Below are 13,341 nucleotides of genomic sequence, written 5' to 3'. Positions count from 1 at the left end.
GAAGAGTGATGGAGGGAAGAATGAAGGAAATGTTGTTAATGGAGGCTGCAGACTTGGTACTGTTGGGACCTTGACATGTTTGTCCTTGTGGGCATGGGTTCAACCTCAACCCAACTATGAAGAAGAACTATTTATCCACCTTCTGAGGAATAGTTGCTGCTGGAAATTTTGGATTGCTTAGGCTTCTCCTCTTTTGGCTGAAGTTGGCAGAAAATGAGGTATCATTCGGGGCTGGAAGCATAGGCTTCATCATGGGAAGGTAGGAGGAATTAACATTGGAAACATACTCTAAAACTCCAACATTGGTTGAGTTGTCAAAAGCTGTTATTCTCGTAGGAAAAGGGCCAGCAAAAATGAGGAATGTCGCATTGGGTGGCTGAGACATTGCTGTCAAGAGGACGTTGGTAGTCTAACCAGGAGTGATTAGAATAACACTAGTTTGAAATGGCTTGACATACACAACGTCTGCTTCTACTATAGTTAGTGTATGATAGGCAATTGCGAAAAACAAGTCACTATTAAGTGTAGCATTAAATAAATGAAGTAAGTAAGTTTTCCCAGGGATCACTTTGAACCTGAATGTATCTATATTGTACATGAGTAAACATTATATTTGTTGTTACACTCTCATTTAAAAAAATGAACATTGGTCTCTTTATGTTTCATCCATTTTTAACTACCTATACTCACCATTGGCAGAGTAGTTGTACATAAGCCGAGGGAGTCCATTGATGTTATATGCATCTGACACATTCACTTGCTCACCACTTTGCATTACTTGATTGATAACAGTCTCAATGTTTGCATTCCACCACTCCCCTACAATTTGTAACCAAAAGATAGGCTTTTTCATTAAAGAGACCTGATGTAATAGAAAAGTTGATGTTAAAGATATTGTCTACGAGTGTTGAAAGGGTGTACCAAAAACAATGGGCACTTCTTGGTGTGGGTGAGGGAATGGGTAAGAAGCATTCTTTTTAGGGTAGATGATAATGGGCCCATGTAAGCTTGCTTGCAACCATGAGATGTGGGCATGCCACCACAATGTTCCTCTCTTCCTTTTCACTATGTGTAATGCCCCACCAAGGGATCCAAATAATTAACCTAAAGTTTCATTAAGTTTGGTAGCATTTTATTTTTGAAATATGAAAGTTAAACTATTCACAACATAGCAGCGAAAGCAATAACATCATTCAACTGAAAGTAAACATACATAACAAGTTACATTCTTCAAGGATCCCTTAATGTTGAATCACATCTAAATTAACTAATATTGGTTCTATCTAATTCCACATCCACATGAAATAATAAAAAGTCCAATGTTCTTAAAACAATATACTTTTGTTCCAAATATCCCTTAGTAAATTACATTTTAGAATGCTCTATCATCCACTGTACATGTCATAGGGTATGAAAGCTTAAAAAGAATATGCATATGTGAAAATAAAGTACATCATCATCCTATACTAACCCATGATGCAACAAAGTAAATGAAACCAAATACCATACATGATACATCATCATAGAAGATATAAATATCCATCATAAAAGTTAACCATATGTCATCAAACATAATTGACTAAGTGCACAGTTCCTCCCAACTATAAATAACATCATTAGACCATCGTGGGCCCTAGCCATCCCTCCATGCATAACATCCCAAGTTACTGAAGAGATCATCAATATTATCATAGTAGGAATGCCACTCCTAAAACATACTACATCATATGCAGAAAGAAATCTAACATACTACAACATATGCATAAGAAATCTAATCATGCAAAATAAAGCATAAGATAAGTAAAAAACATCATCTATCATATGCTAATCATCAATATAAGGATACATGTCCACCATCATAATCCATGAACAGAATGAAGATAAATGTCAACAAAGAATGCTTCAGCCATGGTGTCTTAGATAGATCTCAAATGGTAAGAGTAAAAAAAGCACTACCACCTGACCACATGGAACTTAAATTGTCCACTCCCACCACGTTGAGGAGATAATCTCAAGCCTCAAATAGGCTATCAAAACACATAGCACAATACTCTCTAAGTCTAGGAATCTTAAAAGTATACTAACTCAAAGGTTCCAATCACAAACCTACATCTAATGCCAGAGGCACAACAAAGACATGTAGGAAACCTACTATACATGTGAGAAAGTGTAATCACACGGATCATGCTAGAGTTACCTTGGTAGTCTCTCAATAGACCCCGACCCCTTAGTGATCCCTATGTGGCCACTACTATCCTCTCATACTGATGAGGCATACTACGGAATGAAAGGTCGCAACCAAACATTCTCTCTACTCCCATCCTAGTCTATACTAGCACTCAAGGCATGGACAAGAACAAATAATTATATTTTTAGGTTCATTTAAGTCAGTATTAGGTGTAATTTTTTCACTTATTAAACAACTTACAATGAGTTACCCTGATAACCACTTAGGGCCCCGGCCCCCATTGCAAGTCACTTCCTGACACTACATGTAGATAACCTACCCTAGGCTCATGGAATCATAAATCACAAAATCACTACAGTCCTATACAAGTGACTAGAAAAATATCAAAAGATAATCCACAATAAGAGCATCAAATGTCCATGAGCAATTGAAAAGTATCCATAGATAATCATGAGCACAATAGTTCTCTATTGGCAACTGAAAATATCACTACTAATCACAATATCCATTGGTTCTCAACAAGCAACCAAAAAGTATCTCAAAGTAATACTGATCGAAGACTCCAAAATAGTTGAGTCAAAACAATCATTAAGATCAGATAAACATTTCAGTCCTATCAAAGTGACTGGAAAGTAATCCAAACACAACTGATCGATAACTCATAAAAGGTTACATATATCATAGCTTACACAAGAAGACTGAAAAGAATATTAATTGGCATGCCATCACATAATCATGGTTGAGTTAAAAAAAGATCGAGATCAAAAGACATCATCATGACATCACAATCATAACCCTCGAGCCTCTGGTAGACGTCCTATAACTAGTCAACAAACTAGTCAACCCAAAAAGAAGAAGCATAGAGAAAAAACAAATGCAAGCACATGTTTTGGTTTGCTAAAATTACGTAGTTGAATAAAGTGCAGAGGTCTCAGTTTTCATTCTCAAATTTAGATCTCAAGTGGAGAAATTTGTACATTTTACCTTACCTGTGTATTTGTTTGATAGATAAAAGTATTCTCCCCATAACCCATTAGATCTATATTTTAAGATGTTTCTAAGAGTATACGATATTTGAAATAGACCCCTATCGTGTTCCAATAAGTCACATTGGAAATTTTAACAAGAATGATTACCAATTTCTCCTTATTATTATCTATCCTTCATAATTGAATTCCATTACACAGTCAAATTAAATATAATTTTACAATTAAATCTCTATGAGAAAAATCAATTATTAAAAATAAGAAAAGTTTTATTAAAATTGTATTTTATATATATATATATATATTTATATTTATATAGTTATATTTACACACACACACACACACACACACACACACACATATTTATATTTATATACATATACATATATATTTATATTTATATTTATATACACACACATATATATATATTTATATTTATATTTATATACACATATATATATATATGTATATTTATTAATATAAATAATAACTAATATTTAAAATTATTAATACTTAATAACAATAATTATTAATAATCTTATATAATAATAAAAAATCATACAACACATATATTTCTTTTAACATATATATTAAACTACAATAGTACTACGATTAAATAAGTTGCAGAAGATGCATGCTGATTTGCGACATTTATTCTATTGGTCCGGGATGAAGCGAGACATTGCTGATTATGTGGCTAGGTTTCTTGAGTATTAGAGAGTCAAGGTAGAACACCAGCATCTAGTAGGACTTTTGCAACCAAATATCATTCCTTCATAGAAGTGAGACATTATCTCTATGGACTTCATAGAAGGATTACCTATGACTGCTCGTCATCATGATGCTATCATGGTCACCGTTGATCGATTGACTAAGGTGGTATATTTTTCACCAATCAGGTCTTCCTACACAACAGCTTCTATAGCTAATGTCTTTATGCGTGACATTGTGAGACTACATGGTATTCCCTGAAAGATCATTTCAGATAGGGATCTTGTATTCACATCTGCATTTTGGACATTGCTACAACATGAACTTGAAGTACAATTGAAATTTAGTTTGGCATATCACCCAGAGACAGATGGTCTGATAGAGAGGGTGAATCAAGTTTTTGGAAGATATGTTAAGCATGTATGTGATGGATAAGAAGACACATTGGGAGGACCATCTCTACCTAGTGGAGTTTTCTTACAACAATGGGTATCATAGTTCTATTAGCATGGCACCATTTCAGGCTTTATATGGATGACCTTGTCATACACCCTTGAGCTAGGATAGTCTTGAGGATCGCATCTTGTTGGGTCCTGAGATGCTTCATGATATGGAGCAATAGGTAGTGCGTATCTATGAGCACTTGACTATGGCACAGGATAGACAGAAAAAGTATGCTGATGCACATAGGACAGATAAGTAGTTTGTTATGGGAGACAAGGTATTCTTGAGAGTGTGTCCATGAAAGAGCTCGATTAAATACGAAAAGGGTTCAAAGCTAGCACCTTGCTTTGTGGCACCATTCGAGATTTTTGAGAGGATTGACCCAGTTTCTTATCACCTTGCTTTACCACCTAGCCTAGCTCACATTCATGATGTTTTTCATGTTTTAGTACTTAGGCAGTATATCCCTAATGTAGTACATGTTCTTGATTGGAATGCATTGCAGGTAGAGGATGGGTAGCTGGCTTTAGAGCCGGTTCGTATTCTGGAGCAATGAGAGTTGACCCTCAGGGGTCGAACCATAGAGCAGGTAAGGGTCCAATGGGATCCTACTAATGACTCTTCAGCTACATGGGAGGATGTAGCTAGATTATGGGATTTATATCCCTACTTGTTTCTAGGCTTCCAAGAGTAAGCCTAATCCTAGGGTGAGTGGATGTAGTGCCTACCCTCGTTTACACTTTTCTAGATACATTGTTGCTATCATGGTCGAACTCTGTTAAACTAGTTTTGTGTTAGTAGCATTGTTTTGAGACTATTAGATATTGTGTTATGGATTTAGTTGATATGTGATGAGATTATTTAGACTCTATATTTCATGTATGCATGATGATTATTACATTATTTTCAGTTAGTGATGATGATTAGTTAGATGGTTTATTATCACATGTATTTTGTTATGGATACTTACCCCATACTTGCATGTCTATGGTGTGCATGTTTGTTCTCTTTATGTATGGCGTTTCTGATGTGGTTAAGGGAGTCGTAGTCACCTGCTAGTCGAGATCTACACAATGCACCACTTCTTGCCATTGCCTATTTAGCTTAGCATATTTATATATTGTATGTACATGCATGGATTTTATGCAGGTTGCAGGTACCTAGTATCGACTTCCATGAATTGCTAGGATGAGCATACCCTATTGCATTATCTCAATGGTAAGAGAGGGGAAATAAATTCTCAAGTCCAAATCTTAAACTTTTAAAACCATTTGTCCTAGAGAGGTAGGACAAGTGTCTGAGATATTTTACCTTATGAATGTGTCGAATGACATAATTCATGATTTTAACCCTTTAGACTGATTTTATGTGAATTGTTCTTTCATGGGTTTTCATATTTTATCTTGGAGGCCTATGGTGAATTTTCTATTAATTAATTCTAAAATTAAAAGATTTAATTAATAATTTAATAATTTTGGAGAAAATTAATATAATATCATGATCTTTTGATATTTTGATTTTAATTAATTAAATAGGAATTAATTGAGAAAAAGAATTAAATAAAAGAAATTAAAATTAATAATGATAAAAATAATAATAAATAAATAATAATAAAAATAATGATAAAAGAATTAAAATGAAAGTTATAAGTCTATCTAGGAGTAAGTGCACCTCTTGAATGCACATGTGTCTACAACAGAGGAGTTAGCGCACAAATTAAGCACATGGTGTCTACAACCTTGTGACTCATCTAGAAGGTTGGAAAAAGCTTGTGCTTATTTTTCAACGCTTATCTCATCTACTGGTTGTTTCTAGAAACATTCTAGGTGCTTCCTGAGAGTTCTTTATATTCAGGCACTCCTAGAAGCTCAGGTAGCGCATTTGGAGGACCTGGGAACATTGGAGAAGGAACGAGCTTGCTTTATAGTTTCTGAGGAGAAGTGATTTAGCATTAGTGTCCAGGTAGACACTTGTGATTTTGCATATGTTATTTTCACTTCTTGCACTTCTTGTCTTCTTCGTGTCTTCTGAATGCTTTCTGAGGATTTCATGTGTTGAATATCTTGGTTGTATGCATTCTTGTCATGGGTAGTTAAATTTCTATATGAAAAAATTCCACACGTGTAGATTTGAGAAATATATGGAATTAGGGTTAAAAATGCTTATCAACAAAACCTATTAAAAGGATTAATAGGTCAATTTAGAGAACGAACATTATAGGAAAAATTCTTAACTTATAGAATTAGAAAGTCCTTTTTGTTTAAAAACTATGTATATGTTCTCTTTTTAAAATATACAAATCTGTATACATATATATACATATACATACATACATACATACATACACACACACATATATATGTTTATTATAAAAATGTTGTAGTGCTTAGTAACAATCTACGTGTGTGTATATATATATATATATATATATATATATATATATGTATGTATGTATGTATGTATGTATGTATGTATATATATATGTATGTATGTATATATATAGATATACATATATACATATATATATATATGTATGTATATATATAGATATACATATATACATATATCTATATGTATATATGTATATATATATGATATATACATATATATACATATATACATATACATATATGTATATATGTATACATATATAGATATATAGGTATATAGATATATACATATATACATATACATATATATATGTATGTATATGTATATATGTATATATCTATATACCTATATGTGTATATATATGTATATATATGTGTGTGTATATATATATATGTATATCTATATATATATACATATATACACACACATATATATACATATATATACACACATATATATACATATAGATATACATAAACATATATATATATATATATATATACATATAGACATATATATAAATTTAATTAAACGCTGCCTATTTTAAAAAAATCGCAGTGAGAAAATATTTATAAAATAAAATCGAATCGCATATGAGAGAAATGTTTTTGAAAACGTTAAATAAATAAAATTTTATACTAAATTGGTGAGGGCGAGCAATCACCTCCCACCCCCAACAATGGTCACTGTCCACGACAATGGATCTACTAGCAGCCATTAAAGGCTACACGGTGGCCACTGCCATGGCAGTGCCGTGGTAGGCCTCTGTATGGACAGTGCTGCAGGTCATGGTAGTCTGCGACTTATTTCATCATAGTACTTCCGTGGGTTAATATATATGTTAAAAGAAATATATGTGTTATATCATTTTTTATTATTATATAAGATTATTAATAATTATTGTTATTAAGTATTAATAATTTTAAATATTAGTTATTACTTATATTAATGTGTGTGTGTGTGTGTGTGTGTGTGTGTGTGTGTGTGTGTGTGTGTGTATAATTAATGCAATTTTAATAAAAGTTTTATTATTTTTACTAATTAATTTTTCTCATAGAGATTTTATTGTAAACTTATATTTAATTTGACTATGTAATAGAATTCAATTATGAAGGATAGATAATAATAAGGAGAAATTGGTAATCATTCTTGTTAAAATTTACAATGTGACTTATTGGATCATGATAGGGGTCTATTTCAAATATCATATACTCTTAGAAACATCTTAAAATATAGATTTAATGGGTTATGGGGAGAATACTTTTATCTATCAAAAAAATACACGGGTTAGGTAAAATGTACAAATTTTTTCACTCGATATCTAAATTTGAAAATGAAAACTAAGACCTCCACACTTTATTCAACTATGTAATTTTAGCAAACCAAAACATGTGCTTGCATTTTTGTTTTTTATATGCTTCTTATTTTGAGTTTTTGGGTTGACTAGTTTGTTGACCAGTTATAGGACGTCTACCAGAGGCTCAGGGGTTATGATTGTGATGTCATGATGATGTCTTTTCATCTCGATTTTTTTTAACTCAACCATGATTATGTGATGGTATGTTAATTAATATTGTTTTCAGTCTTCTTGTGTAAGCTATGATATATGTAACCTTTTATGAGTTATCAACCAGTTGTGTTTGGATTACTTTCCAGTCACTTTGATAGGACTAAAGTGTTTATCCGATCTTGATGGTATCATGTTGTGACATGTTTTGACTCGACTATTTTGGAGTCTTCGATCAATATTACTTTGAGATACTTTTTGGTTGCTTTATTGAGAACCAATGGATATTGTGATTATCAGTGATATCTTTAGTTGCCAATAGAGAACTGTTGCGGTCATGATTATCTATGGATGCTTTTCAGTTGCTCATGAAGATTTGATGCTCTTATTGTGGATTATCTTTTGGTATTTTTTCAGTTGCTTGTATAGGACTGTGATGATTTTGTAATTTATGATTCCATGAGCTTAGGGTAGGTTATCTACATGTAGTGTCGGGGCCTTAAGTGGCTGCTAGGGTAACTCATTGTAAGTTGCTTAATAAGTGAAAACATTACACCTAATACTAACTTAAATGAAACTAATAAGATAATTATTTTTTATTGCCCATGCCTCGAGTGCTAGTATAGACTAGGATGGGAGTAGAGAGAATGCTTGATTGCGACCCTGCATTCCATAGTATGCCTCATCAGTATGAGAGGATACTAGTAGCCACATAGGGATCACTAGGGGGCTAGGGTCTATTGAGAGACTACCAGGGTAACTCTAGCGTGATCTGTGTGGTGACACTTTTTTGCTTGCATAGTACGTTTCTTACATGTCTTTGTTGTGCCTCTGGGATTAGATGTCGGTCTGTGATTGGAACCTTTGAGTTAGTATACTTTTAGGATTCCTGGACTTAGAGAGTATTGTGCTATGTGTTTTGATAGCATGTTTGGGACTTGAGATTATCTCCTCTGTGCGGTGGGAGTGGACCATTTAGGTTCCACACAGTCGAGTGGTAGTGCTTTTTTCACTCTTACCATTGGAGATCTGTCTGAGACACCATGGCTGAAGCATTCTTTGTTGGCATCTATCTTCATTCTATTCATGGATTATGACGGTGGACACGTATCCTTATATTGATGATTAGCATATGATAGATGATGTTTTTTACTTATCTTGTGCTTTATTTTGCATGATTAGATCTCTTATGCATATGTTGTAGTATGTTAGATTTCTTTCTGCATATGATGTAGTATGTTTTAGGAGTGATATTTCTACTATGATAATACCGATGATCTCTTCGATAACTTGGGATGTTATGCACGGAGAGATGGCTAGGGCCCATAATGGTTTAATGATGCTATTTACGATTGGGAGGAACCATGCACTTAGTCAATTATGTTTGATGATATATGGTTAACTTTTATGATGGATGTTTATATCTTCTATGATGATGTATCATGTATTGTATTTGGTTTCATTTACTTTGTTGCATCATGGATTAGTATTGGATGATGATGTACATTATTTTCACATATGTATATTCTTTTTAAGCTTTCATACCCTGTGACATGTACAGTGGATGATAGAGCATTTTGAAATGTAATTTACTAGGGGACATTTGGAACAAAAGTATATTATTTTAAGAATGTTGGACTTTTTATTAGTTCATGTGAATGTGGAATTAGATAGAACAAATATTAGTTAATTTAGATGTGATTCAACATTAAGGGATCCTTGAAGAATGTAACCTGTTATGTATGTTTACTTTTAATTGAATGATGTTATTGCTTTCGCTACTATGTTGTGAATAGTTTAACTTTCATATTTCAAAAAATAAAAAATAAAAGAAAATGCTACCAAACTTAAGGAAACTTTAGATTAATTCTTTGGATCCCTTGACAAGGCGTTACACTATGTATTTGTGCATGTAGCTTTTCCTAGTTTGAATTGGACATTGAGTGACATAAGCAGGACCATCCACCCATCCAGATCTAAGTTGCCGAATTCCATGCCTGAGCAATTCAATAGGAGAGATAGAAAGAATATTATATTATGTTTATGAAGCAAATAAGTGAGCAGCGGGATCAAAAGACGAAATGCCAATGTATGCTAATGTTGTTTTTAACATTATTTGTTACATTCACAACCACGCGATCTCCTTCTTGAGCAACTATCGCAAGCCCCGAGTACTGCCCATTCACAGTCAAGAGAGCTCTCATAGTGCAAAGGCGCGTCACATTTGTCATTTGGATCTACAGGAATTTAGAGAAAAGATCTAATCATGGCTTTAATATTTTGACCAGGGATGAAACTAAAAAAATAGAACAAAATAAATTTAATGCCTTCGCCGACAATAATACATTAAACTTATTCCATAGAAACATATAACCCACGTTGAATCTGTAGCGCCGTGTAATCACGTTATGCTTTGCCGATACAAATTGAACAGTAAGCCATAATGCCAAAAGTGGCAGTAGGAGGCTGCCATGAAAAGCCTTCATTGCCAGGATTGTAAAATATTTCCTCTCTCAGTATCTGATCTCAACCTTAGCGCACTAATTAAGTATTTGCTAAATTATTTTTGGCCCGAGATGTGACAATCTGTTTATTTTCCGTTGTATATATAGATACAAGGATTAAGTCTAAGGTGTGACGTCCTTTCTCTTTTTTTTGGTAGGTTGGTGGGCAATATTGTTATTTTAACACAGTCAGAAATCCATATGAATTTACAGTTAGCAACTATATTTATCTATTTCATTTTCTTGACTTTCCACAATTCACATGTAATCTTCGCGGCGTATGGAGATATGATGGGGCTTTCTATCTGGAGTGGTAACCAAGTAAAGCTTGTGTCCTCTGAACTTGTCATTTGAAATACAAGTACAATAAACCTATGTTGGTATACCAATCAATGCTCTTATTTTTCTTATTGGAAATTTCCAGTTACAGGGTTCACATCCATTCAATCCAGACAGGTCAAAATAGAGTCTTACTGACTTAATCCAAAGCTCCAATCTCCGTCCTTAAAATAACTTCGCTTAGCTACGTGGGAGATTGAAAATTGTATTTCTTAGAAGGAAGTTAAACCATGTTCCACCATTAGATGGTAACATATCCATTTTCAGAAAGCCTAATTACTAATGTAGATTGAAATGTATCCCCTTTGAAAGCCTTGATCGTAAACAAGCTTCATAGGTAATGCAAGAATTGTTCCATAAACAAGCTGAGAAAATGAAATAATTTTGTAATAGAATAAAAGTAAACCTGTGAATACAGGTTTTATCTAATTAATATGTGTGTGTGAGAATTTATTTGTTTAATTTTCATTGATCCAACTTTGTAGGAGTATAGACTTTAATATTTTAAGAGTAATGTCAATGGTCTTATCATACAAATGCACTTTTAGTAGTTTTCAAAAATCAAATATGAAATTTTAATAAAAATAAAAATTGCTATCTCTTGGACCACTCTTTTCTTAATATGTGTGCTTTTAGAACACCTATCTTATCTCAAGCCTAGATACCTTTTGATTTTTAGTTCTTATCTTTTTTGTTCAAAGTTGTGGTGTGGGATGTATGCTAGAACTATCAAGAAACCATCTATGCATCTTTGTCTTGACAATTAAAAAATGATAGCTATCTAAAGCTCATCGATTGTTAGGAATTTTTGACTTGCTGTGTGGTAATTTTATAATTATTGGATGGGTGTTGTAATCCTTTTATCTTTAGTTGTATTATGACCATCTTTGTTTCTTGGCCCTCCATATGCTTTAACATTCTCACTCTCTAATATCTTTAGTAAAGTTCTTAGTTGGTATATGCTTCTACAACATTTTTTAATTGGTCTTTCCATAGAAGTTGCATTGGTTATTACATAAGGTTTTTTTACTGTTTCCAACTTTAGTTTCACTCATTCTTGACACCAAAAATTCATTACTTATTTTCCTTGTATATTTCATTTTGTATTCTATATTTCCTTATTGAAAACATTGTAAAAATATGTAGAAATAATTGGGAAAAGAGAGGGAAAAAAATCATCTCAATAAAGAAAAATTTAGTAGACTCTTTAATAGGCCATTATTATGGTACTTGCCATGAATTGGGTTTCATAAAATGTTTTTTTTGTAGTACTTGGTTTTTTGATAACATGTATGTACCTTGTGCGAAATCATGCGAAATCATGCTATGGTAGAATGCACAACCAAAACTTATTTTATGAATCATACAGATTTTGTGCTTCTAAGAATGAGAAAGATTTAAAAATATTGTAGTAATGCTACTACTTTTCCATTTGTTGAATGTATAAATATTTTTTAACAATGGAGCTAATATAATTATTTGGATGATTTTTGTGCTATAAAGTTTGGTCTAGGTCGAGGTCTAGCACCTAGGTCTAGTACCAGGTGCCATTCCTTGCTAGACCTAGACCTAGACCAAACTTTATAGCACTACATCATACTTAGACATCATATATATATATATATATATATATATATATATATATATATATATATATATATATATATATATATATATATATATAGACACACACACATACATGCACCTTTAAAGTCTAGGTCTAGCACCTGGTGCCATAAGTATGATCTAGTGCTTCATGCTTGATGGGTTACAAAGTACTCCACTTATCTTGTTATGGTTGTTGCTAGACTTTGAGATAGAAACACTTTTCCTTTTCATGATATCTCATCTTCTTACTCCTCCATCCTGTTGGGAGTGCACTTCTTCTCTACTCAATATTTTGATTATCAAACGTGTAATAATTTTTTGATCTCAATCTTCTGATATAATCTTATTTTATTAACTTCCAAAGCCACATTTAGGTTCATACAGGCTCCTGGTGTAATCATTAAATGCATTAATCAAGAAGATCTATGTACACTATGAGAGATGAGGACAAAAATTATGCCACACATGGCCCAATTCCAAATAAAAAATTACCAAAAGAACTCTTGCATATTGAACATGTATATAGAAATACACTATTTAGTAAATCATCTAACTTGAAAACTATATGTAGACCTCCATCTGCTATGGTGAGATCCTCAAGATATGTTAGAAATACTAGCACATGCCAAAGTCCATAATAGAAGCCATCACAACATATTTTCT

At 32.8% G+C, this 13,341-nt stretch overlaps 1 pseudogene; it reads right to left on the bottom strand.

Moving 5' to 3' along the window:
- LOC149533849 (laccase-4-like) overlaps nucleotides 1-10,716 on the bottom strand; it is a 56,454-nt pseudogene extending 45,738 nt beyond the window's left edge.
- Between the last annotated feature and the right edge of the window lie 2,625 nt (nucleotides 10,717-13,341).

This window comes from Cupressus sempervirens, chromosome 10 (genome assembly GCF_028749045.1).
Source record: "Cupressus sempervirens isolate cs-2001-9-10 chromosome 10, ASM2874904v1, whole genome shotgun sequence".
NCBI lineage: Eukaryota > Viridiplantae > Streptophyta > Pinopsida > Cupressales > Cupressaceae > Cupressus > Cupressus sempervirens.
The sequence above is the reverse complement of the archived record's forward strand: the minus strand, read 5'-3'. Positions and strand labels throughout refer to the sequence as shown.